The following is a 27,360-nucleotide window of genomic DNA, read 5'->3' as shown; positions in this document are numbered from 1 at the left end:
GTGTTATTATGTTATGACAGTACCCTGCGGATAGCTCAGAACTTGTGCATCTGATAGGTGATTTACATTTTAACAAGAAAAGCTGCTTGCTCCTACTAAACGTCCAGACACTATTTCTTCTGCATTTAATTTTCTAAGCGTGTTCCTTTGAAGGTTAATACGTAGATCGTTGGAAGAAGAATGGTGAAATGAACCAGACTAAATAATATTTTATTTCTCTGGACATAAACACATGTTCAATACAATATTCCTTCATCATGCAAACTACAGTTATTTTCTTGAGCCTAGGGACAGATTAACATAAATCTTGGCAATCGCTTGTCGGCAGCTAAGGTCAGGCAGGACAATTTTCGCGCATTTCCTGTTAGAGGCAAAACAAGTTAAAAAGGCGGAGGAGGGCAGGATGTCAAAAACGACCTTTCTCAAGACAAAAAGCTGCCCATTGCCTGGAAACGTTTAAGAAGAAGCACCATTTGAAGAGAAGAAGGAGACCGTACAGAATGTATCAGCAAGAATGAGGTATCTGCTGACAAGTCACAGACCGGCAAGCAACATCGTTTATATCACCATCTACACATACAGTCCTTAGGCGATTGAGGCATAAAAGTATGATCTTTTGTAAGTTTTTTACCTGCCCAAACAGAACTCTGTGACATCAAGCTGAGTCAAGGATCAAGAGGATGCTATTGTTTTACAACATCGACCATATGAGACAGCTAAAATTGGAATATAAGAGCAACTTCACATGGTGGCGCAAGAAGGCACAACATTGTCATATGTGCTGCAAAAGGTGCCCCAACAAGAGGGGACTAACCCGCACCTCAGACCGTTCACACTCTTTTGTATTGGGTGTAAGGTGTATAAGGGCCGTGGGGAGCAAAACAAGAGGCTTGTGGAGAGGCAGATGGAAGAACATTGCCACAAGTTCCACCAGTAAAGAAGAAAAACAATGTTATAATTGTTATTGAAAAAAGTGAACAAAGTACTAAAACCCCCCAAAAGGTTATTTTGAGAACCTCTTACAAAGAAATAAAATAAGACTGTGTCTCCAATAAGCCTACAGTGGGTTGGGAGCAGGTTGCTGTTCACACGCAAAAGTCATGTGCTGTGGGGTTTGGGTGTAGCCTTGTAGCTTACCTCCATTGTGAATGTCTGATGGCTGTGCGGAACATGGTTTGGCTGCCCATGGCAGTTTGGATGCAGAGCTGGATCGCAGGCCAGGCTGGGTGATAAAACTATGCTATGCAGCGCCAAACAGCATGTGTAGCATGGGTTGACCACCCACAGCAGACCAGTCCCCGCAGCCGCCTGTCTGTGTGTGTGGCCAAATCTTCAAACATAGGGATTGCTGCTCATTGTGGATTGGGCACAGAGCCTGTCCACAGATCAAGACCTACACACAACAAAAGCTTAACTGTGGTGTTGGGAATAGAGTGTAAAAAAAAAAAAAAAAAAGTGATTTATTGAAAAAACATATTACAGTTAAAACCAAGTTATGGTTCAAACATGCAAAACCATTGAAATTTGCTAGTTATGCTGTTCGACACACGAGTGCCATAACACTGACAATGCTCAAAACACCCATGTCAAGAGGCACAGCTAAAAAGCAGCCTAGCAAGTATTAAACATAGATGGTAATGTGGGTTATAGTGTTATTTGTGTGTGTTGCATACAGTGGTGTAATGCAAAATGTTGGGCCACTCTGCAGAATGTCTAGAAAGGTCCCTGAGCCTCCAATCTCTCACATTGATTAATTGGTCCTGGGATGAATGGGAGCTCCATGAAGAGTGGAGGGCCAAGAAAGGCAAAATTACATTTGGTAAAGACCTGACATATTTATGTGAATGTTCATGGCAATAGATGAGACACCTGGTTGACAGGATTAAGAAACTCTGGGTTACAACCTATCCCCACCAACATGGTGCTGTAGATTAAATGCCTTTCGCACCCCTGTGCATTTCACTTTCTTTTTACTAGCCATGGTTAGCATTAACTGTGAGCAGTATATAAAAAATGTAGTTCTATGTGAGAAGTCTTTATGTTCATCTATGATTATAGCACATCACATAATTTATTTTTAGTGCTAGTGTTGGACTTTTTTGCTTATGCAGGGTCATCCCCAATCTTTTTGCCTCCTGCCTCCTATTTTTTATGACCTGTTGCTGTTGGCTTTTGAACTCTGAGCACTTTACCACTGCTAAGCAGTGCTAAAGTGCATGTGCTCTCTGTGTAAATTGTATTGTTAATTGGTTTGTCCATGATTGGCATAATCAATTTACTAGTAAGTCCCTAGTGAAGTGCACTAGAGGTGCCATGGCCTGTAAATCAAATGCTACTAGTGGGCCTGCAGCACTGGTTGTGCCACCCACATGTGTGCAGTTTTAACTGTAAATTCGACTTGGCAAGTGTACCCACTTACCAGGCCTAAACCTTCCCTTATCTTACATGTCAGACACCCCTAAAGTAGGCCCTAGGTTGTCCCAAGGGCAGGGTGCAGTGTATGGTTAAGGTAGGGCATATAGTAATGTGTTTTATATGTCCTGACAGTGAAATATTGCTAAATTCGTTTTTCACTGTTGCAAGGCCTGTCCCTCTCATAGGTTAACATGGGGACTACCTTTAAATCTGATTAAAGTGTAGATTCCCTTTGGGAGCGGGTGGAGTTTGGAGTCTCTGAGCTCACAATTTAAAAATACATATTTTAGTAAAGTTGATTTTAAGATTGTGTGTCTGAAAATGGCACTTTTAGAAAGTGGGCATTTTCTTCCTTATATCATTTCTGTGACTCTGCCTGTTTGTGGATTCCCTGTCTGGGTCAGATTGACAGTTGGGCTGGTTGCACCTCACACTAGACAGTGACACAAAAGGAGTTGGGGTGTAGCCTGCATATCCTGATGGGCCACCTGTGCTAGGAGGAAGGGGAGGAATGGTCACTCCCACCTGAAAGGGCTGTGCCTGCCCTCACACAATGCAGTCTCCAACCCCCTGGTGAGTGTCTGGGGCCTGGCCTGGGCAAGGCAGGATTTCACATTCAAAAGAAGGGCACCCAAAACCACAGACTTTAAAACACTTCTGGAAACAAGAGGAACCTCTGCCTGGAGGAGAGCTGAAGAGCTGAGGAAGAAGGGCTGCCCTGTCTGTGACTATGCTTTGTGGAGCTATCCTGCAGTCTGCCAGATTAAGAGGGTGAAGACTGGACTTTGTGTGCCTTCCATCTTGGGAAGACATCTCCAAGGGCTTGATGCAGAGCTTGCCTCCTGTTGTTTGAAGTCTCAGGGACAGCAAAGACTTCTCTCTACCAGCACCTGTAGTCTCTGGAGAGACTCCTGCTCTGACAAGTGGTGCCCTATCCAGTCCCTGGGCCCTCGAAAGGAAAGCTGGTGAAAATTCAGGGTAATCGACTTCGGACAACTCCGGACCGACGCCGCTTCTGAATCCAGTGATGTGGCCTGCAACCGACTCCGTGATCTTCGGTGGAATGCGACGACCTTCGCAGGCCCGACATCACTGCAGCCCCGATGAAGTCTGCGACTCCGTGGAAGTCGCTGCACCACTTCGTGACGGACACCACTCAAAGTGCGCGGATTCAACATTTCGCACAGATGCCGCGATCCCCGACTTCGCGCATCGGTTGGTTTTCATTTCTTTACCAAAGTACTGTACCTGGGGGTCTACGAGACTCTGTGTTCGGCGCCGCTGGTGTCAGATTGTTGGGCACGACTCAGTTATGACGCCCTGTTAACACCTCATCAAAGCATTTTTTGTTTCTAAGCGCTATTTTTGAGTTTAATCCTAAAAATTCATAACTTGACTTGTGCATGTCGGATGTTTGTCATTTTGGTCTTGTTTTGTTTAGATAAATATTACTTATTTTTCTAAAGTGGTGTTGTGTCATTTTGTAGTGTTTTCACTGAGTTACTGTGTGTGTTGGTACAAATACTTCACACCTAGCACTCTGAAGTTAAGCCTACTGCTCTGCCAAGCTACCAAGGGGGGAAGGAGGGGTTAGCTGAGGGTGTTTCTCTTTTACCCTGACTAGAGTGAGGGTCCTTGCTTGAACAGGGCGTAACCTGGCTGTCAACAAAACACCCCATTTCTAACAGATAGCATTAGCCAACACCTTTTGATTTTACTAAAATTACATGTACAATATTCTTGGTTACAGGGACTTTCAGCTAGTTATCTTCATACATTGGTCTGTTGTTGTGCCATTAATATTATTCTTCCACCCACCACAGCATACAGCGTTGGGCAATGGGTCAGCCTATGTCGCAGTGATGGAATTTGGCAGGGAACTAGGACCCTGCACACACCAGTCACTGCAGCGGACTCTGGAAACTGCTTCCGGTCCGGAGAAGCAGAGGAGGAAGAAGGGGGACACAAGCACGTTCTCACTCATGCAACCAGGACTAGAGGCTGGGGTTTCCCTTACCCATGTGCAGACACAGCTTAACAGCAGAAGAATAAAGAGGTCTCCGTTCATCCTGCTTGTCTCTGCGTGTTCTTTCCTGGGGTTGGGGACACAACAGCCTACTACAGCCACTGGCTAATTTTACTTTAAGTGACTGTATTTTGCTCCCTTGACAAGGAGAACATCCACACTCAGTTCCCTTCAATGCAGATGTTCTTTCTTTTACTTTATTATTACTTTAGTGCTCCCTTTGTGATACCAGGATTCTTTCTGCCACCTCTTCAGGTGAGCACAGAGCACATTCCTGCTTTATCATTGTCTGTATCCTATAAAGTTTGTTGTAAATCCCCTTTAATGTAGCATTTGTTTATCTTCACAGTGTACTAGGTTGTGTCAATTTGAAGATGTTCTTTATGCATGAAGTTTCTTTTTAGTATGCATGCATTAAAGTGCATTTATAACTCCATGCCCGAATGACATGCTCTTATATATTTTAATTATGGACTACAGTTGTACTTGTAAACCAATTAATGCATGTCCTTCGCGTATCGCTCTCTAGGTTGCTTTCAGTGCTTTTATATGTTGTGATTATATAGACATTCCACAATTTGGAATTATGTTACTAAATGAAGCTCTGCTGTTTATCACAAGTTACTGTCCTATCTATCTATGCAACCCTGTCAGACTGTCTGTCTATTGATCTACCCATCTATCACTGTTCATACTCTTTGTTTAACTATCTTTTCAACCCATCCCTATCTATTTGTAGTAAAATAATTATTACAGATATTACAAAAAGTATTAGCAAAGGCTGGCAGCCAACACTAGATGAACTGGCATTTTCAGGTCTGGTGTTAGCCACGCCCTTTTGTTTTTACCAAAAATATGTGTCCAACAGTTTCTTTTAGGGCTTTTCATCCAGACTGCATCCATTGGCCTGTTGTTGTAGCATACAGATTTTTTATCCACCCTCTCCATCACGCATCAAAGAGCAATAGGTCAGCCACATCACCCATTGGCTGACTTCACTGTAAGTTATGACATGCTTCCCTTTTAAAACGAGCACACACACACACACAATGCACTTCCATTCACTGCCAGGGACAACTATGGTAAAGTGTGATTTTTGAGACCAAAAAACTAGATTTGTCTAAGCCATTTTTTTGCTTAGATTGGTGAAGGTCAGGCAGCTTTCCCAACAATAAAGATTTGCAAAAACCATGACAGAACAAAACAAGAATTGCCAAAGCCAAAAGCATGGCGGCCAGCTCCAGGCCTTTTGGCCTTGCCAATGCTTATTATTGTTTGGAGGTCTGTTTAACGATCAAGGTGCTTGCATTTATTTGCTTCACTCGATGCCAAAACATGACAGCCTGCAATGTGGGAATCGTGTGTTTACATCATTAGGCATCCCAACATTGGTTTTGTTGAGGCTATTTAGTCTTTACATTTGAAATATTAGTTTTAATAAATTATACCAATGAGAACCATTGTTCCTTACCTGGGTTCCTATGGCTTTAAGCATTGCTCTTTAAGCCTGGTAATGTTGAAACATATTAATTTTGGTGTCAATGTTAAAGCATATTAATTTCGGTGTTAAGAGCAAGAAAAACAATCATGACAAATAAAAGGCATAGAATCCAGATTACATAGGATTGTTTTCATTGCTTTACATTAATGTTTTAAATGGATTAAGTGTACAAATCACTTAGCTATTTGGCTACTTTTTGAATTTAGAATAGTCTTCATAATTAATTAATTTTCAGCATTCTAGGTTTCTGCTTGATCTATCTATTCAGTACAATCTAGTACAACAGAGGTCAGAGTCCTAGTGGGAGATTAGTTATCTGAAAACATGACTTTTGAAAAGCACAGGATATTCCAGTTCATTCCAGTTTATGAAGTTTAAGGATTTCATTGTGTTTTACCCAAAACAGAATCCACACAAATTCCTAATGCAGCTTAGAGAGCATTATTAAGTTTAGCAAATTTTGGATTTCAGCAAGAAATGAGCATTGATACTGTTAAATAACCACCGTATGGGAAAAATACATTGTTAAAATATGTCAGCTAGCAGCTTGATGGATATCTGTTCATATTACATATTAATGAGCAAGTCCGTTGTTGTTTTATATTTTTCCTGGTGTCTTCTGTTTACTTGTTGCTCCTGGCTCTTATGCCATTTTTTTTATCTCCAGTATCTTTTATGCAGTATATATTGAAAATAAATGAACTCAATCAAATTTACAATCCTCCACAATATAATCTATTGTTATACTTGGTATTGTTACTTAAAATTGCACTTCATATTAGTGTATTTTTATGCAGGAATACATAGTTTAAGGAAATAGTATTATAGTTCAAAGGTGTACCTTACAATATCATCAAAAGAAAACAAGCATTTGCAATGCAACGGGTCTCGCGTTTGCTCATGTTAGAGCTGATCGCTTTGTAAACTCCTAACCTGACTTTTCATCTAGCGGCAAAAGTGCTTTTATGTACGTAACCCGAAAAAGTGACATTAACTGCATAAAGCGCTCGACTTCTGCCAAGTGAGATCGCGCTAGGAAGATAGAGAAAAAGTAGTCCATGATTCGACAGAAAACAGCGAGCCTCGCATGTTTTCTGTACTTGGTCGCTGCGCTCGAGGAGGGCTAACCACCGGAAAAGGCATGACGTGTGCATGCCTTCCACTAATGAAAGCAAGCAGATTTTACTAGGCAAGCCCACGAACCAATGAAACACACTGACGTGACGTCGACAGGGCTCTGAGCCCCTTTCTAGTAACTAAAGTGTCTCGCTGCGATACGCATGCGCGAGCGCATGCAACGCAGACTCGACGCTAAAAAGGACTAACATTTTGAGTCTCGAAGCTGGTCTGGAGCTTAAATCCTTTTATATTCAGACAATTTAAGCAGTCCCTGGACATACACACTTAGCTATTAGGAACCTTTAAGGTCACACTACTTTCAATTTGCATGGTTGCATAGTTTTACCATCCATATTATAAATGCAGGTCTCAGTTCAGGAAGATTTGCAATGATGGTATAGACTCACTGTCTTGGTTTGTCAAATTTCCTCTATTAAAATCAAAATACACCTGTAGGAAATTAGGTTATTAGTTGAGGGGGGTAAGTACCCACCTCAAGTAATAATCACAATCCTTGTCACAGTGAACCACTAAAGTCACTAATTAAACATGAGTTCAACCTGTGGTAGCTATGGCAAAGAACAAATGGGCTTAACTTGTAAGCAATGTGTAAAATATGTATGCAGTACTAAAACAGTGATAAAGTCAGAATGCAAAACAGTAAAAATATAAAAAAGAATTAAAAAAATAACATTAAATAAACAAAATTACACCAAAAATGACAAATATCCATTATCGGGAACTGCAGATATTTTTAAAGTTTTAAGTAGAAATAGCACCAAGAAGCACAAAGTGGCAATAATAAACATTTGTTGCAGCAAAACAGGACCTAGGCACAATTTCAAACTGACCGTGATGGAGTGTTGGTCAGATACACTAACCAGTTTCATCCTCGTAAGTAATTTTACCATCTGACTTTAGTCCTTTAAGTCCCTATCCACCACAGGAGTACATTTCTAAAGCCCTGCAGGACCCCAAGGAAGGCAGCTAGAGACTCACTGGTTAATGGGCAGAGGCCAAAAGGAGGGTCCAGCCTAGGTCCATTTGCTGCTGGTCAGCTGGGTACTTGCAGAAAAAGGCCATTTGTAGTTTGTTGTGCCCCCGTAGCTTGAACAAGAGGTCAGCCTTATGACCTTTCATGCCCACTTGTTACAAGAGGGAGAACGGGTCCAGTGATCCAGGCTCTTCTCATGTCTCAGACCACAGGTTCAGCCATCTTCTGATCTTCCACAGGTCAAAGATTGTTCTAAAGTTGGTGCCTGTGGATGCCACATTAATGTGTGGTACAAGCTAGTGGGTTTAGATGACACCTCGGCATGCCATAACCAATGGAGTAAAGGTCATCATGGATAACCCCACTCACTTTTGGCACTTGCAAGATGGTGAAAGTCCTTAACAACACTAAATGTGGGCTCTGGTGGTTGGGGCTGTGTGGACGATGGTGATCTTAGTGTCACCCCACAACTCCACAAAATCCTAATTTACAGCCAGGCCTGTAATCACAGCAAATTCAGAGAAAGAAGGCTGGTAGAAAAAAACAAAATTTTCCAGCAACCAGACAGCGGATAAACAGGAATTGTTTTTAGCATCTTGTCTTCACCTCACATGTTATATGTGAAACCTCAGGAGACCTGTCAAGCTGGTTTTAACATTCCATCAGGATTTTCCACTAATATATGATTGGAGTCTGCGTGGATTGGGCCAAAAGAAGGAAACATCCCTGGATGTTAACTACATCTGGTTGTGAAGGGTAGGCCTCTTTGAAGCCAATCATGTTCCTGGGGCCAGTCAGTAGGCCATCCTGTCAAGGAAGCACAATGCCATCCCCACATCCAAGGCCTTTTGTCCCTGTGTTTGGAACCACTTCACATCTCTGTTTTTTTTGTTAGGTTCGGAAATATAAATGGAGAACCGTCTACAATCACAATCAATAATACCATCTTGCATCTTACAATCACAGAAGAAGGTTAACATGCATGGTTATGAATGCCATCTGAATTTTCCAAATTCATATACTAACTAAGGCACGTAGGTGAGTACAATGATAGTGATTCAATTTACTGAGAGTGCCAACCTGCTTTGCACATGTTTTCTCTTTGTTACACACCATGTTCAATTTGTCCTTCCATTGATTAAAGGAGGGATGTTTGGTAAATTGTCAAATAGTTGTAATAGCTAGTCTTGCGATCAGAATAGCAGTAAAACAGGCTCTACTTGCAAGCAAATCTGGGAGGCAGTTTTAGTTTGCCACTTTCTAGACATTTGCTTGAATGTGACAATTTCCAGTATCTTCCATGTTTGGAGACAAGAAACCAATAGCTAATTTTCAAAGGAAAACCATGTTTTCTAATAAAGTGCTCCACAGCAGCTCTCTCAAGTTCTGTGTTGTTTAAGCTGTTTAAGGAATTACGCATTTGATTAAGTGGAAATCTTTACCACACTCTTTGCCCTGCTATTTTCTTTTGCAGAGATTCTTGGGATACAAGATTACCATTAATAACAAGATTGCCCACTTTCGCCAGCCCTTTAGCCTCTCAACACCGTAGTTCCCCTTTTGTAATTCCCAGGACCATAGAATCCACCAGTGATTGGACATAGACACTGGGCATCAACACAAATGGAACAACTGTGTAAGTCAAGTACTATAAGCACTCACAATGCAATATCAAATCAGTTCGGGATTATGTACGGGTTATTTTTTAACTGGGGGATAACTAAATTTCTCTATAATTTGGTCAAAGAAATAATGATCATACATCAAGTTTCCTATCAGATTATACAGCCATGGAATAAGCTTTAAAAAGTTTGAATTGTAATAATATCACAAATTCAGCAATGCAAGACCTCCTTTTAATTGCCCGCCTAATGTTTTTCTATACTAACTCGTGGAGACCTCCTATTCCAAAGGAAAGTGATAATAAGGCCTTCACTCTCTTTAAAGAATTTTTGGGGACCTCGCACTTGGGAGTGCAGAAAGCTGCAAAACAACAAAGGAAGGGTATTCATTTTTATAATTTGAGAGCTGCTAACTATTGAAAAGGACAGATGGACCCCAGCTATTTAAGAGTGTTCACACTTTAGATATTAGTGGGTGAAAATTTAACATCCTCAAATCATCCAACTTTTGAAAAAACAAAAACCTCTTGGCAGAACTATTATAGGTGGAAGCTAAATCTCGAGGAAGAGCCCTGATTGGAGAATCAAATAATAGAAGCTCTATTTTAGACTTATTAACTCTATATCCTCTCAACTTTTAAAGGTTGTTTAGTGTGTGAAACAGCACCTCTATACACTGTGCCTTAAAAGAGATATATACATCACAAGGTCATTCACAAGACATTTTGATGTCCCCAGAGCAATAGTCTTAATTTTGGGGGAGTCTTTGGTAGCTATGTCAGAAGCTCAATATTATACAGAGCAAATAGTATTGGTGATAGGAGGCAATCCTGTCTAGCAGACATTTGATATTTAAATTTGTTTCAAGATTCTTCCATTATGTAAGTGAAACATTTTCTCCAACAAAGAATTGTCTTACGGTATTTATCAACTGTTTTTCTAGTACCACAAACCAAAAGGTCCAGAGAACCTCATTGAATGTTTTTTCTGCATTAAAAAAAAATGGCCCTGGCGCTTTTTTGGCTGATACATAATCAACTGCCTCTGCCAGCAAATTAATATTAACATAGAATCGCCCACCTAGCATAAAGCCATTTTAATCTCAATGTATAATTTAGAATACTTTTGCTACAAGCCTTGCAGTAATTAATTCTGTCAAAAGTCTATAGTCAGTACTAATTAATGTTACAGTTTGACAGAAATTTAAGTTACCTTGATCCTTCCCTCTTTTAACCCCTATGGTGCCTTGGACGGGATCACCTCGTCCTGCACCCGGGAACTGGCGCTCCCCACTTGGGCTTCCCACCCACCCCCCCGGTTGTGGATGGAAGGGGAAGCCCCTGATCCGCGATCCAGGAGAAGGAATCCCCACTAGGCACCGGGGATTTTCTTATGTTGGTTGTTTTGGGGAGCGTCCCCTTGGGCAAGGGTCGCTCCCATTGGGGGGCATTTTTTCCTTTTTCGGCCCCTCCAGGGGCAGATCAGCCGATGTGCCCACAGGGGGATGGGGTCGAAAAACCACTAGACACCAGGGATGTTTTATTTACAGCATACTGTTTGGGAGCGACCCCTTAGGCAAGGGTCGCTCCCATTGGGGGCTGATTTATTTTCTTATTTCGCCCCCCCCCCCCTGGGGGCAGTTTGGCCAATTTTTTTTTGGGGGGGGCGAAAACCACTAGACACCAGGGAAATTATTTTCTTTGTTGTAGGGCAGTGACCCCTTAGGCAAGGGTCGCTGCCCCAGGGGCAATAATTTATTTATATGTTTCGGCTCCCCCTGGGGCGAGATAGGCCATGTTTTTGGCCGATCTGGCCCCTGGGGGGGGTGGCCGAAATACACTAGGCGCCAGGGATTGTGAGGTGTGTGTGTGTTTTGTGTGTTTGGGGGCACCCCTTGGGCAAGGGTCGCCCCCCCAAAGGGGGGAAATTTAGTATTGGCTATCTCTGCCCCCCCTTGGGGGCAGAGGGGCCTATTTTTGTAGGCCCATCTGCCCCCAAGGAGGGCAGAAACCACCAATACGGCAGGGATTTTTTTTTTGGTTCCCCTTTTTTTGTTTAGTGCTGGGTGTGCCCCCCGTTTGCCCCCTTTGGCAAGGGTCGCCCCCTAAAGTGGGCACAGAGCTGTTGGCCATTGTTGCCCTCCTTGGGGGCAGATCGGCCAATTTTTTTACGCCCATCTGCCCCCAAGGGTGGCAGAATCCACTTAGGCACCAGGGATCCTGTGTGTGTGTTTTGTGTGTGTGGGGGGGGACGGCGGCACCTTTGGCAAGGGTCGCCCCCCAAAGGGGGCACGTTAGTGATGGCCATTTCTGCCCACCTTGGAGGCAGATCAGCCTTTTTTTTTTTTTTTTAGGCCCATCTGCCTCCTAGTGGGGCAGAAGCCACTGAGGCATCAGGGACAATTTTTAAGTTCTTGGTGGTGGGGTGTTTGTCACCTGGCGAAGTATTTGTATTTGTGATTATAACAGTATATTTCTTCTTTTTGTTCTAGTTCAAAGCTTTTGCTTCCTTTGCTGTGGATCCTTGCGGTTTTGGCAGTAGTTGTCCTGCGGTTTGCATAGTTGCATGCTTTAGGTAAGTGAAAGCAATTTACTCCAAAGGAGTATTGTTGACTTGCATGAATGACATGTTTGTAGGTGGTGTACTAAATGCAATATTGTGTGTGAAATTGTCCTTAGTTTTGAGCACAATGTTATTTGTGTTGTCATATGTCTAATTTGCTTTTTTATTTTTTATTTTTAGTGGGATATCATTGGTGATTGCTGTGTCTGTGCAGAGTAGTTGCTGGTGAGTAGCTTTTTCAGGCAAGTGAGTGGTATAGTTTTTTAGTACATAACTCTTTGTGATAAAGCTACACTTTGTTTATTACTTATTTTAGTGCTAGTTGTTGTTGGCAATCCATTTGTTGTTAGTGAGGATCATGGCTAGCCGCAGAGTGACCGCTCAGCAGGTTGTTGGCATGCTCTTTGAGTCGTCTTCAGATCATGATTACGAGACTGACTCTGCATCTGAGGCAGAGGAGGAAGTGAGAGATTCTGTCAGTGAGTTTTCTGTCCGAGAGTATTCTTCTGATGAGGAAGCTACTCTCAGTGCAGATGAAGGGCCTGTTGTAGAGGAGGACATTGATGTGCCAAGTGTGCAGCAGCCTGTGGCTGAAGGGTTTCCCATTAGAAGACCTGACACCTGGATTGCCCCAAACATGGAGCAGCCACAGTTACCTGCATTTACTGGTCTCCCAGGGTGTAGAGTCAATACGGAAAACATTTTGCCTGTCCATTTCTTTCACTTGTTTATGGACGATGTATTTTTGGAAGAGATTGTTGAGCAGACTAATTTGTATGCAGAGCAATATTTGCGGGACAACGCTGCCAGACTTAAGCCTCAGTCTAGAGCTACTCAGTGGGTTCCCACATATCAGGAAGAGATGAAAAAGTTTTTAGGTTTGAATTTTTTGATGGGGTTGATCAGGAAGCCGTCACTGGCTTCTTATTGGTCTACTAGTCCCTTGATGGCAACGGCTATATTTCCTGCAACTATGACACGTAATCGGTATTTGCTTCTTCTTCGTTTGCTGCATTTTGTAGACAATGCTTTAGACTTGCCACGAGATCACCCTGATTGTGACCGTCTTTTTAAGATTAGGCCTGTCCTTGATCATTTTGTAGATCGGTTTTCAGAGGTCTATGTTCCAGGCAAAGAGATAAGTGTGGACGAGTCTTTGGTCCTTTTAAAGGGGCGTTTAGTTTTTAAGCAGTACATTCCTAGTAAGAGGGCACGGTATGGGATTAAATTGTATATGCTGTCAGAAAGCAGTACAGGATATGTGTATAATTTCCAGGTCTACACTGGTAGGGATTCCAGTATTGACCCTCCTGGTTGTCCGTCCACTTTTGGAGTTAGCAAACAAATTGTGTGGGAACTTGGTAGACGACTGTTTAACAAAGGTCACCATTTGTACGCAGATCATTTCTACACTGGAGTGCAGTTGTTCAAGGAGTTGTTTAGAGTCGACACTGTTGCTTGTGGCACAATCCGTTCTAACCGGAAAGGCTATCCAAGGGAGCTTGTCTTTAAAAAACTTGAGAGGGGACAGTGCAGTGCCTTGCGGAATAATGAGCGGCTAGCTCTGAAATTTTCAGACAGGAGGGATGTGTACATGCTATCTACCATCCATGAGGAGAGTACTTCCCCTGTGATGGTTTGGGGTCAGGTTGCGGAAGTGCGCAAACCTGCGTGCATTTTGGACTACAATAGGCACATGGGTGGTGTTGATAGAGTAGATCAGAGGTTGGAACCTTACACTGCTCTTCGTAAGTCTTACGTGTGGTATAAAAAGTTGTCCCTACATTTATTTCATTTGGCAACTTTTAATGCTTTTATTGTGTTCAAGGATTGTTCACCTGAGTCAAGGATGACATTTGTTAAATTTCAGGAGTCAGTGATAGAGAGCCTTATTGTAGTGGAACGGGCAACAGTTCCTATAGTAGAAGTGGTGGAGGATGTGGCTAGATTGAAAGATTGCCACTTTCCAGATCACATTCCTCCCACTCCCAAAAAAGACTTGCCCACAAAGAAATGTAGAGTATGTGCCCGGAGATCAATCCGGAGGGAGAGCCGGATGTACTGCCCTGAAAGCCCTTCAAAGCCTGGGCTGTGTGTGCCCAGCTGTTTTAGAAGTTACCACACAAGAAAAAACTTTGGGGAAATACCGTGAGCGTAAACTGCCTATTTTATATTTTCATATGTTCAGTTTCACGGTTGGCATTACTGTCATGTATTTAGTTAGAGCTTTTGTGTTTGTAGTTTTGTACTTATTTTATAAGTAGTTAGTGGTTTCTTTGTTGTTTATAAACAACAACAAAAAGTGATGGCGGTGTGCGTGGGGTGGCGCTTGGCTGGTGGTATGGGTGGGGTGGCGCTTGGCTGGCGGTGTGCTTAGGGTGGCGCTTGGCTGGCGGTGTGCTTGGGGTGGCGCTTGGCTGGCGGTATGGGTGGGGTGGCGCTTGACTGGCGGTGTGCTGGGGGTGCAGGTTGACTGGCGGTATGGGTGGGGTGGCGCTTGACTGGCGGTATGGGTGGGGTGGCGCTTGGCTAGCGGTGCCAGCCAAACGCCAGTCCACACACTCATCAGCTGGTGTGATTGCTGTATCAGGCATGTGGGCATATGAAAGTGATGGGCCCTTGACTGGCGCTGTCTGTCGATGCGAGTGTTGTAATGTGCTGGGCCCGTGGCTGGCGGCGTGAATGGTCTTGTGCATGTCATGTATGAAAGGTGTGTGAATGGACTGTAAAGCGGTTGGTGCCTTGCCGTGGCTTTACAGCTCACGAGCTGTGAGTCGTTGGTTCCGTTTTTTGGCCTTTCAATTATTACCAGTGCATTTCACTTTTGTGAAATCTCTTGTTAATAAAATTTGATCTACTGAACCATCACTCACCCTCGTGCCAAATCCAACCAGTATGTGTGGTACAAATTACAAAACCTGCTCCGCTGTAATCAGGCGTCGCAGCACACTTGAGACACGCTAGGTGTCTCAGGTGGGACCCCGATGATGAAGCATGCCACCAACTTGGTTGGTGGGTGAGGGGTCTTTTTCACATAACCTAAGTGCGTTTCTTTTCACAATTTTAGTGTTGGGCACATCAGACGTATGTGGACACATCAAAATTATGCATTACAAAACTACCTGTGTTTGGGGGGGGAGAGGGCACACCTATGTTTTTGGTCCTGGGTGTGGCCTTCATCTAGTGAAACCTACCAAACCCAGACATTTTTTAAAACTAGACACCCCAAGGAGTCCAGGGAGGTGTGGCTTGTGTGGATCCCCCAACATTTTCTTACCCAGACTCCTCTGCAAACCTCAAAATTTGCTTAAAAAAGCATATTTTCCTGACTTGTTTGTATGATCACCGCTCCAGCACAAAATTTCTACTCCCCAGCGTTCCCCTCAGTCTCCCAAGTAAAATGACACCTCACTTGTGTGGGTCCCCAAAGCAGAGTCAGCCTAAAGATGTATAAAAGAAGAATATGTCCTTATCAACTCGCTGTGCTATCCCCTCTATCTCTACAAGTTTTTGGCCTTATTCTGTTGCAGGCACCTGGCCCACCCACACAAGTGAGGTATCATTTTTTATCGGGAGACTTGGAGGAACGCTGGGTAGGAGGACATTTGTGGCTCCTCTCAGATTCCAGAACTTTCTGTCACCAAAATGTGAGGAAAATGTGTTTTTTTTAGCCAAATTTTGAGGTTTGCAAAGGATTCTGGGTAACAGAACCTGGTCAGAGCCCGACAAGTCACCCCATCTTGGATTCCCCTAGGACTCTAGTTTTCAAAAATGCACAGGTTTGGTAGGTTTCCCTGGGTGCCAGCTGAGCTAGAGGCCAAAATCAACAGGTAGGCACTTTGCAAAAAACACCTCTGTTTTCTGTCAAAAAATGGGATATGTCCACGTTGTGTTTTGGGGCATTTGCTGTCACGGGCGCTAGGCCTACCCACACAAGTGAGGTATCATTTTTATCAGGAGACTTGGGGGAACGCTGGGTTGGAGGAAATTTGTGGCTCCTCTCAGATTTCAGAACTTTCTGTCACCAAAATGTGAGAAAAATTTGTTTTTTTAGCCAAATTGTGAGGTTTGAAAAGGATTCTGGGTAACAGAACCTGGTCAGAGCCCCACACGTCACCCCATCTTGGATTCCCCTAGGTCTCTAGTTTTAAAAAATGCACAGGTTTGGTAGGTTTCCCTCAGTGAAATGGGATGTGCCCACGTTGTGTTTTGGGGAATTTCCTGTCACGGGCGCTAGGCCTACCCACACAAGTGAGGTATCATTTTTATCGGGAGACTTGGGGGAACATAGAATAGCAAAACAAGTGTTATTGCCCCTTGTCTTTCTCTAAATTCTTTCCTTCCAAATATAAGAGAGTGTGTAAAAAAGACACCTATTTGAGAAATGCCCTGTAATTCACATGCTAGTATGGTCACCCCGGAATTCAGAGATGTGCAAATAACCACTGCTCCTCAACACCTTATCTTGTGCCCATTTTGGAAACACAAAGGTTTTCGTGATACCTATTTTTCACTCTTTATATTTCAGCAAATGAATTGCTGTATACCCAGTATAGAATGAAAACCCACTGCAGGGTGAAGCTCATTTATTGGCTCTGGGTACCTAGGGTTCTTGACAAACCTACAAGCCCTATATATCCCCGCAACCAGAAGAATCCAGCAGACGTAACGGTATATTGCTTTCAAAAATCTGACATTGCAGGAAAAAGGTACAGAGTAAAACGTAGAGAAAAATTGCTGTTTTTTTACCTCAATTTCAATATTATTTCGTTTCAGTTGTTATTTTCTGTAGGAAACCCTTGTAGGATCTACACAAATTACCCCTTGCTGAATTCAGAAGTTTGTCTACTTTTCAGAAATGTTTAGGTTTCTGGGATCCAGCATTGGTTTCATGCCCATTCCTGTCAATGACTGGAAGGAGGGTGAAAGCACAAAACATCGTAAAAATGGGGTATGTCCCAGTAAAATGCCATATTTATGTTGAAACATTGGGTTTTCTGATTCAAGTCTGCCTGTTCCTGAAAGCTAGGAAGCTGGTGGTTTTAGCACAGCAAACCCTTTGTTGATGCTCTTTTCAGGGAAAAAACCACAAGCCTTCTTCTACAGCCACTTTTTCCCATTTTTTTTTTGAAAAACCAAAATGTTGACTGTATTTTGGCTAATTTCTGGCCTCCTTCAGGGGAACCCACAAAGTCTGGGTACCTCTAGAATTCCTAGGATGTTGGAAAAAAAGGACGCAAATTTGGCTTGGCTAGCTCATGTGGACAAAAAGTTATGAGGGCCTAAGCGCAAACTGCCCCAAATAGCCAAAAAAAGGCCTGGCACAGGAGGGGGAAAAGGCCTGGCAGCGAAGGGGTTAAAGAAGCAAATTATTTTCCCTCCCAAAAAAGATGGAGATGATTTTCCCCTCAATAAAATGAAATTAAATAAATTGCTCAACAAAGATCCAGTATCAGTCAGATGTAAAACCATCTTTACCTGCTGCTGTGCCCCTTGGCAAGTTCTTTATGACTTCAGTTAACTCTTTCTGTATTACTTAACTATTTAATCCTGCAACGTCTCCAAATGGTAACCTTGGTAGAGTCCATTTCTCTAAAAGCTCAAACATGGATGTGTATTGTGGATCTGAATGCTCAGTGTAGATAGATTCTAAATGCTTGTGGAAGAGCTGCTTTATTTTTTTACAGTCATTAGTCTCCATCAATAATAAGTAGATTAAGGAAGTCAACAAGAGTCATCCTTAACTGCAAGAGTGAAGCTATAGTATGAAACCATTGTCAAATCTTGCGAGTTCATATTTACTGTCACAGGTACTTATCTACCAGCTTTGCCCTGTAATATGTTTTTAACAGATCCTATACATTTATTTGAGGCCAATTTTGCACCTTTCCCTCCACTTCCTGATGAGCTGCTGAGGTGGATGTTAAAGCTATCTCTTTAAAATGTTACCAGAACTGACCATTTGCAGTGTTAGAGCTCTTGAGGTGTGTGTCCTGAAGCAGCAAAAGAGATATATGTTCTGGTGGTATGCCAAAGACAAAATTGCTCTTTTTACTTCCTTGCATTGTTAATCCCATTAACAATTGATAATATGATTTTAACCTGGTGCATCTAAAAAGGTAAGAAAAAGACTGCCTTTACAAATTGGTCCTAGTTCTCTGTTGTTATTTTCAGTCTGAGCCATTTATTCACCCAATGCTCCTTCCAACCTTCCTCCCATCCCTTTTTGCCCCCTACTACCAAACCGGTATGCTTCTATTGCCCTTCCTCTCTCCCTCCACTAACTCTGATTTCATTAGTGATACCCTGCGCTACCCTCACCAGGGAATATCCCATCTGACAAATGGTGCCCTAGTGGGCACTCTATGAGTGGCAATGAGCATAGTGCCATAGTCGTTCCTCTTTCCCTTTCCTCTGTGCTAGTTCTTAAAGATGTACCACCTCTGTGCCTCCTTGTGAACAAATAAAACCTTTTCCACATCTCTTGAAATGTGTGATTCAGCTACCAGGTGACCGTTGGAGCTCATGCTTGGCCTCTAGAGGCTTCAGGAAAGGAAAGTGTAATTTTCTAAACATACCTTTTCCTTAATTGTTGTACAAATTACATTTTACCATTCATTTGGAATTTTAATATTTTTTAAAAACAGTCTATGAAATATATTTTAAACAGTTTCCAAACTGAAATTAGCATTAATAAATGTAATCATGCAATCCAGTGTTTCCTTAGGGAGCAGCCAGCCTAGGTACAGTAAACATAGCCTTTTGGGGCCCTTTTCACACTATATGGGCATGTTTAACATGAAGTTCCTACACGTCCTACTTTTAAACACTACGTACCCTGCCCTATGAGCAATAACACCTATTAAGGGATGAATTATAAATACTTAAATTGAAAGTTTTGACTAGTCAAAATGGGTTATTTTGATAGGTTGAATTTACAGTTTTAAAACTGCAACAGCTAGGCCACACATTATAGGCCTGCAGTAATTTTTGCAGTGTCACTTACATGAATGGCAGAACAGGTGCTGCAGTCAGGATGTGACATTTAACTTACAGGCCAGAGTATGCTTTCTACCATATAACAGGGTATAGATAGGTCAATTGGGGATATGCCAAGTTCATCATGTTGAAATGGAGAGTGCATGCACTTTACCTCGAGTTAGCAGGGGTAGAGTGCACAGAGTTCTACAACCATCAAAAATAGAAATCAACAAAAAAAAGCAAAATATGTGGGATGACCCTGCAAAAAAGGCAAATTTGCAATAACACTCTAGAGATTTATTTGCTTTCAACAGGCTACAAAGTGTGGTCGTCACTTGTTTTTCTCACAGTTGACACCGGAAGGATAGGCTTTATATATGGTTCCCAAATGTTCAAAGACAACTGAAGTGATGTCCCTTCCAAAGGTATGTTCAAAATATCACTCATGCAAGGCCACCTAGCAAATTAGCCCCCTCCTTGGATGTCCACATTACCATGATGCAAACTCAGATTTTGTAAAGGTGCTGAGAACAAAGAAGCATACATCTGACACCTAAACTATACAAGCATTGAATACTCATCATTGTATTGCTCCTGATTAGCTTAATAAAGACTGTGGGAAAATCCTGTTTAGAAGTGTGGAGGAGCAAAAATGATAAATACATCAACCTAAACAGATGTGTAGTATGAAGAAGATTCATTCAAAATCACTCATGGGCAGCAAAACACTTGAGTGCAGCTAAAGGATACAACTCATTATCCTCAAACACTGTTCATCTAGAATAAAAAGTTAATTTGTTGACCCTGCTCCATATTTGAACTGTACTGGAAAGAGCTGGCAAAATTAAATTAAAGATCTGGCCGGCACTATCCTGAAGCTCCAACCTTGAGATCTCCTGTAAAAAAATGCTCACCCACTTAAAGCTACCAACCCTGTTTTTCTTAAATGATTGATTATTAGGTGGTCAGTCTAGATGACAAGTTGAAACACACTTGTAGAATACAAAATAGGTCACACATTAGAAGAAACAAAATGACAAAACACATAGAATCTGTGATGGATTAATCGTCAATTACACTCAGTGCCTAAATGTAGCCTGTTTGTTGCAGGTGGGGTCACCATCGCTCTTTTTGGAGACAGAAGATACTCTTTCCCATTGGATTTTGACCCAGAAGAAGAAAGCGAAAAACACAAGCGAAAAGGAAGAGAAAGACAGAAAACCAATGATAAAAGCAGAAATCAAGGACGAAAAGTAGCTTGCAAGAATGAAATAAAGGTCATGGATTGCATGGTGGTGGATGAAAGGGGCATGAGTTGGAATGAAGACTGCACAGGCTTAGAATTTAGCAACCACAGAAGTTGTCAGCACTGCCTGTGGGCTTCTGCTTAAAATGTTCGGCACCAGCACTTTGTTATTTTAAAGATTAAGGTAAGGGCCTGATTTAGATAGTGGTGGATGGGTTACTCTGTCACAATGGTGACAGATATCCTGTCCGCTGAAATTGAAATCACTTTGTTTCCTATGAGATTTAGATTTCAGCAGACAGGATATCCATCACCGTTGTAATGGAGTAACCCGTCCACCAATATCTAAATCTGGCCCTAGTGACTGCACTCTTGCACACACCAGCATCATGCTTATTTTACCTCATGTACCATGTAATGCCTAATAATAATGGTTAGCTTCTAGACATGAGAACATTGTAAAACTAATTAATATTCATATTTAACCAGTTTTAAAGGCAAGAACCCTTTGCCACTACCCTATCAATTGCAGATATGATTCACAGGCCTGAAATGGACTGAAATGGTCATCTTCTTACCTCATGAACTACCACCAGCTCTTACAAATGGCAAGCTTAAGATCGTAGAAACTCCTAGGGGTCAGCCTCTCTCCCATCATCAACCAATACAAGGAATCCTTTCAGTCCATTCTTACGGATGACAACATGAAGATCCATCGATATGAAAACCACATTCAATTCTAACTCAAAATCTCTTCTGTTGAAGGCTTTCTATGGCTAAATACCTGCTTTGATCACATTTAGAACTGGATGGCAAAATCTTACGTAAAGTTCAGTCCAACAGAACAATCCTCCTGTTTGCTAACAGCATCAAACAGCCACAGATTAACGCTTGGCTATCTGGTTTATAGTTAGATGATTAACCCCCGAGCCCACCCAAACACAACCAGGTGACAACTAGAGTGGAATATCTTGAGTTAAAACAGACCTCTCTCTCTCTCAGAGAGCATCTATTCAAAAAACACTGGAGGGCTTCTTCACCAACGCTTCCAAAATCTGGAAAATTATTCCCATTGCACCAGAGCTTCTCCAACCCTCCCCCAATTCAGAAAGAAATAGAAGATCTCTCTTCAAAGTGCATTGCTACCTTACGCATTTAGCAATTACAAGTTACCTGCTTCTTACGGACAATTTTAAATTATACTTCAGGTTCACGTCCTCTGTTCAGCACTCCATTTCTATTGTAACTAAGGGCCTGATTACGCGTTTGGCAGTCCGTGCACTGCCATGGTGGCAGAGTTGGTCTGACTGCCATCAGCTTGGTGGTTAGACCACCGTATTAGGATGCTGGCAGTCCATAGAGGAAAGACCTCCGCGGTCCAGCCGGCACCACCAGGCAGCACAGACTGCTGCGGTGGCGAGGCTGGCCAAACAAGCCAATGGAGATGGTGTTTCCGCCGGACACATGATGATGTTGCCTATCGCCAACTTGACTGTGACGGTCCAACCACCACATCACAGCAGGTGGAAACAGAGCATAAAGGAAGCAACTCACCTGCAGGCAGAGTTACACCTCCTATGCCGCCATGGAGCCCATCTCACATGTCCTGCTGTTGCTCATCGATGAAGCCCAAAATCCACACCGTCATGGACACAACAGACAGTAAGAACACTTATTTATTTGTGTTATTACATTCAACATAACATGGTCACGCCATCATCCACATGATATGAGGGTATGCTAAGGGTACCAAGTACACTTGATATTGGGTCCACAGTTGGAGTCATTCACGAAAAATGACACATTCACAGCTATCAAACACCTCCATTGGGCAGGTCATTGACACTGCACCATCACACTTGACAAAAATACACGTCTTATTATCTTAGTCACAAGTACAGTGAAGTGTACAGAACATTGTATCACACAACAGCAACATCACATCTACCAATTCAACTGTCACCCTCATGTTGTTCAGATGCCATGGACTGTCGTCAAACTGAAGACACATATGTACAGATGTGACATGGAACACAAATACCCCTTCTATGAACCATCCCTGGAATGGACCCATGCATCACCCCCTATGCAATACAATGGAAGGTCAATGGCATGCACAATACTGTAGTTTGTGAAATAAATATCCAAAGCTCACAATGCAAACCATACCTGCTCAATGGGGGCATCAGGAGTACTCATGGAAGGTTGCTGCCCTGGGACAGATTTCACTTTGCACATGCCCCTAAAACACCATTTGCACATGAATTGGCCATTCATGTATCCCAGGGACAAATAATATTTGAGCCATGTGACACGGCTATCTGTCACATGTGTAAGTACAAGTAAAAAGAAAAGCACAAACAACAGCAACAGCATGGGCAATACATCTAGATGAAGTAGCTGTAAGGTACACACATCAATAAGAACACATAGTCAGTCAAATGCAAAGGAAGCTAGCACAACTGAACACCCTCCATGTGTGGACCAACAAAACTCTAGCTCCCACACATGAGACAAATGTACAATCCATATCAGGGGGACGAGTCTAACACCATACATCCTGACATTGGTCAACATAAAATGAAATACTTACCATAGCAAACATAACACAATGCATTGATGCCCCAAATATATAACCACCCACATATCCTTTCAGTGAACATCTACCCTTAACTTGGGTGACAACAGCACTGTCCACAAAGGCAGATATTGTAAACAACAGTAAATGGATCAGCAATCAGGGTGCAACACACACAACTGTAGGCATACTACATAAGTTACTCAGGAACAACTAAAATGTAGAAAAATAATGGCAGGACAAATGTGTTTATTCAATCCAAATTTCGAAGAGCAAATGCCATTTGCCTTTCCATAAGACACCATGCACAGTACTGTGCCCAACCTTGACTCCAGTCACTGCCAGGGAACCTCCAGAGGAATGAGCATCAAGTGGGCAGGCAGGCACCTCAGGGGTCACCCTTAAGGTGGGTTGGGGTCAGATTTGGGATGAGTCAGTTTGGGAGGGTGGGCTTTGTCTCTGGAAGGGTGGGATTCTTGGCAGGAGGGGTATGGGTGCTTGCAGGGGGGGCAGGTGTGACAGGCAAGTACCTGGATGTGGACGGGATGTGTTGGGATGTGGCTGGGGGCCTCTTGGGTTTGGGAGGGGGTTTGGAGGTAACAAGGGAAAGGGCAAGGTAAAAAATGAAACTTTCCTTGGGAAAAAGGGTTGGGTCATCAGAAGAGGTTAGAGGTTTGGAGGTTGAGGGAGTGGTGGTCTTGTCTATGGGTGTAGATGCCTTGGGGGTGTGTGTGTGTGAGGTATGCTTGCATTTGGGTGGAATCTGTTGTGTGTGTGCATGTGGGCGATTGTATATCTTGGGGACTGGGTGGTGGAGGTGCTGGGTGATGTGGGAGTGGTGGATGTGTGTGTGTCTGTTGGGGTGTTGTCTGCGGCTACGATAGATGTTGTGGATGTGTGTGTGTGCTGGGGTGGTGTCTGTGGGTACAGTTTATGTGGTGGATGTGTCTGTGGGCGTTGCCCTGTTATCTAGGGGTACGGTGTCTGAGATGTGTGGGTGTGGTGGATATGTCACTGGGTGCTAAGGTGGTGCTTGTGGATATGATGGTTGTGGTGTGTGGGTCAATGGAGGTGGTAGAGGTGTCTATTGAAATGCTGACTGATGTAATTTATGTGTGTGAATGTTGAGTGCCTGTGCCGGTTTGTCTTGTGGTGTATGTGTTGATGTGTGCTGCTTATGTGTGTTGAGGTGGGTGTGTGCGGATGTGTCTGTGTGCATGGGACAAGTAGGAGAATAGGGAAAGAGGGACGTGGTGGAGGGGAAGATTGTGGGGAGTGGATGGTTGCTGTCATTGAGGAGGCCAGAGCATGAAAAGATCTCTGTAGGCAAGACATGTCATTATGAATGCCTTCCAGGAAAGCATTTGTCTACTGAAGTTGGCTTGTCAACCCCTGGATGGCATTCACCATGGCAGTCTGCCCCACAGAGATACTCCTCAGGAGGCCAATAGCCTCTTCACTCAGGGCAGCAATGGGAGCAGGGGCTGGGGCTGTGGTGCCCAGGGCAAAGGGGATGGCCACCCTCTTGGGTGAGAGGACTAGGCCAACTGGATGGGGAGCAACAGGGAGGGTGGGGACAGAACTGGGTTGGAGGACAAGAATGGTACAGTGACAGGTCTTGATGGGTTCACCACCACTAGGGAGTGGCCACTGGAGTTAGAATCTGAAGATGATGAGGTTGATCCTGTGTCCTTCATGGCACTCCCCTCACTCTCTGGGCCACTGGGTCCCACTGTGTCTTTGATATCATGAAGAAAGGTACTGTGGCCAGATGCTTCCCCACCTGGTGGCATCCTTTCTCCTTCACTTGCCTGGTAAGATGCTGCAACTACAAAGAGGAAAAGGGTCACCACATGTTCCTGATCATACTTGAACAACAGCTGTGATTAGCTAACAATACCATGAGGTCAAGTAGGCCCCAGCTACAAACTAAATCAAAGTGGCTCCTACTTGTTCCATACCATATGCATGCACGCCACATGAACGGTCAACAGCTGCCCACAGGAAAATCAGAATTACAGACAATTGCATTGGTGAAGTTGTTCAATCACAGTAACCACTGAACGAGTAGGATATCACATCACATTCAATGCTTTACCTCATGGAGCATACCTCAGTTACCTGTCATACAATAGTAGGCCGATGCCACGTTCATTCCTTCAGATCCAACACAAGGTCATGCATACATCTATTTGCCACATACACAATAACACAACAGTAGGAAATGATGGTCCAAAGTCCTGCCATGTTGCTGACAGCAGTACAGTATCCTGAAGAAGGTGACATGGAAATACTCATGTCACACTGGAAGCATATCAACAATAAACACTTCACCATGTGTAAATTGTTCTTATGGAGTCATAGAGGTAGAACTAATGTTGCTCAGATATACTACACATTCGGCATGGAAATGTACACCGTAGACAAAATGTGCAAATTGTCAGGGAGATTTGTCTCTAAAATCTAGAACACAATGAATCTGTGAGCCCTGGGGAAATCACCAACACTGAATGGCACCCTTTACAATAACTCTCTGCATCAGTAGAAGCCATTAGTCTTTTGTATGTTGCGAGACCCAGGGATTCCCAAGTACTTGTAGAAGACCCTCAACATGATGCCCAATGGGAAGCTACATCACTGTCTCCATTTGGGTCCTGCAAACTCAGATGTCTGTGGATGAATGGTTGTACCCAACCACATGTGATTCCAACATAACTACAAGTCACTCCATGATGCAAGCCAACAGTTAGCTAACAAACCTTCCCCATTTCACATGTTCAGGGCACTTTGTCACATGATGCCAAATTAATGGCATGGATATGCACATTGTGGGTAAAAACTGTAGTCCTGCCTGTCATGAACCTCATTGCTACTGCAGTTGTGCATGCCAAATGACATGCAATGACAGGTGAGGGTATGTGTGAGTCAACAATCAATGGTGACACACTCCTCTCTGTGGTACCACATGCAATGTAGCGCCATAACATATGTCCAATTCCAAACACAGGTTGGCTTGGACATATGTGTGTGGGAATACAGAAATCATGTTATGAACACAGGTAGACCATACATGAAACAGCAGTGTACACATTTTATCAAAAGGGAAAGGGACACATGCTAACATGTCAGCACAAGGGATGTTGGCAACAGTGATGACACAAAACAATCGTGTCAATTGACATTCCACACTTACCAAGAGAAAGTTTTGATCTGAGGTTGCGCCCAAAGAACAATATAGCTCTGTCACATGTATGATGGGCACCTGCATATGACAGACAGAAGTGAGGCACCAGCACTCATCACACACTGAAGACAAGTGGCCTCTGGGGGGCAGATGCCAGTTTATTCACTTGACCAGACACATGGCTGAAGACAGTGATCTATCACTTCTTTTACTTTAGCTGTAACACTGAGGAATAGTGGTATTTTGAATAGAATTTAGAACCACTACAACAACAAACATTCCTTGATTGATCAATGTACACAGCCATGTAATGTTCCTGGAGAGCACTGTTTTGTGGACTGTACTCAGTTGTGTCCTAGGTCCCTGGTCTGATAGGCAAGGCACATCAGTATGCACCAAATGACATATCTACACAAACAGTTACTCATCGTGTCACATATGGCCCATCCTCAGTCGTACGGGGGGAGTGGGAGACCCTAACACATCAACTTGTCTATGTGACAGGCGGGAATATGCCGTGTACGAACCCCTTGTGGCTGCTGTGCTCCCCTCAAACACCCATCAAGGTTATGCCACCACCAGAATACAGGCCTTTGGGGGGTCATGCTCCAATGTGGGCCCCACCCACTTTGAGAGGACAGCCCCAGCTTGTCCTCTGCGATCTTTCAGGGCCAGCGTCTCGGGTCCTCCCACCTCTTGAGACAGTGGGTGCCCAGCCAGCTACGGACCCACAGGGTCCGCGCCTTCCGTGCAATGGCTCTTCAAATCTCCTTCTTATGGACAATTTATCAACACACCACAAGTGCAAAGCACCCATGCCAATACGTAAAGGAACATTACTACACACTCTTGGAGTCATCTGCAGACTAACCCACTACCCTGTTCATGACCTACTATGACTAAGCAAGCCTACTGACATCAGGTAGCCCATGCTCCAGCAACATGTACTGTGATGTGAGCCACAATGAAACACTACACACCAATGTGGCTTCCGAAGGGCAAACTCCTTAGACCTGACTGGACAATAACACTTACACTCTGCAAGACTGACTCGATGCAAACAGTCGCCAAAGGCAACTACCATAGTATAGACTTCACCCTTACACTTGAGTGACAATGAATGGGCTGGCAT

General features: G+C 43.3%; 1 protein-coding gene across 1 annotated transcript in view; it reads right to left on the bottom strand.

Moving 5' to 3' along the window:
• Positions 1 to 27,360, bottom strand: part of XIRP2 (xin actin binding repeat containing 2) — a 960,073-nt gene that overhangs the window by 524,441 nt on the left and 408,272 nt on the right. The window lies entirely within an intron of this gene.

Source organism: Pleurodeles waltl, chromosome 3_1 (assembly GCF_031143425.1).
Source record: "Pleurodeles waltl isolate 20211129_DDA chromosome 3_1, aPleWal1.hap1.20221129, whole genome shotgun sequence".
Lineage (NCBI taxonomy): Eukaryota > Metazoa > Chordata > Amphibia > Caudata > Salamandridae > Pleurodeles > Pleurodeles waltl.
The sequence above is the reverse complement of the archived record's forward strand: the minus strand, read 5'-3'. Positions and strand labels throughout refer to the sequence as shown.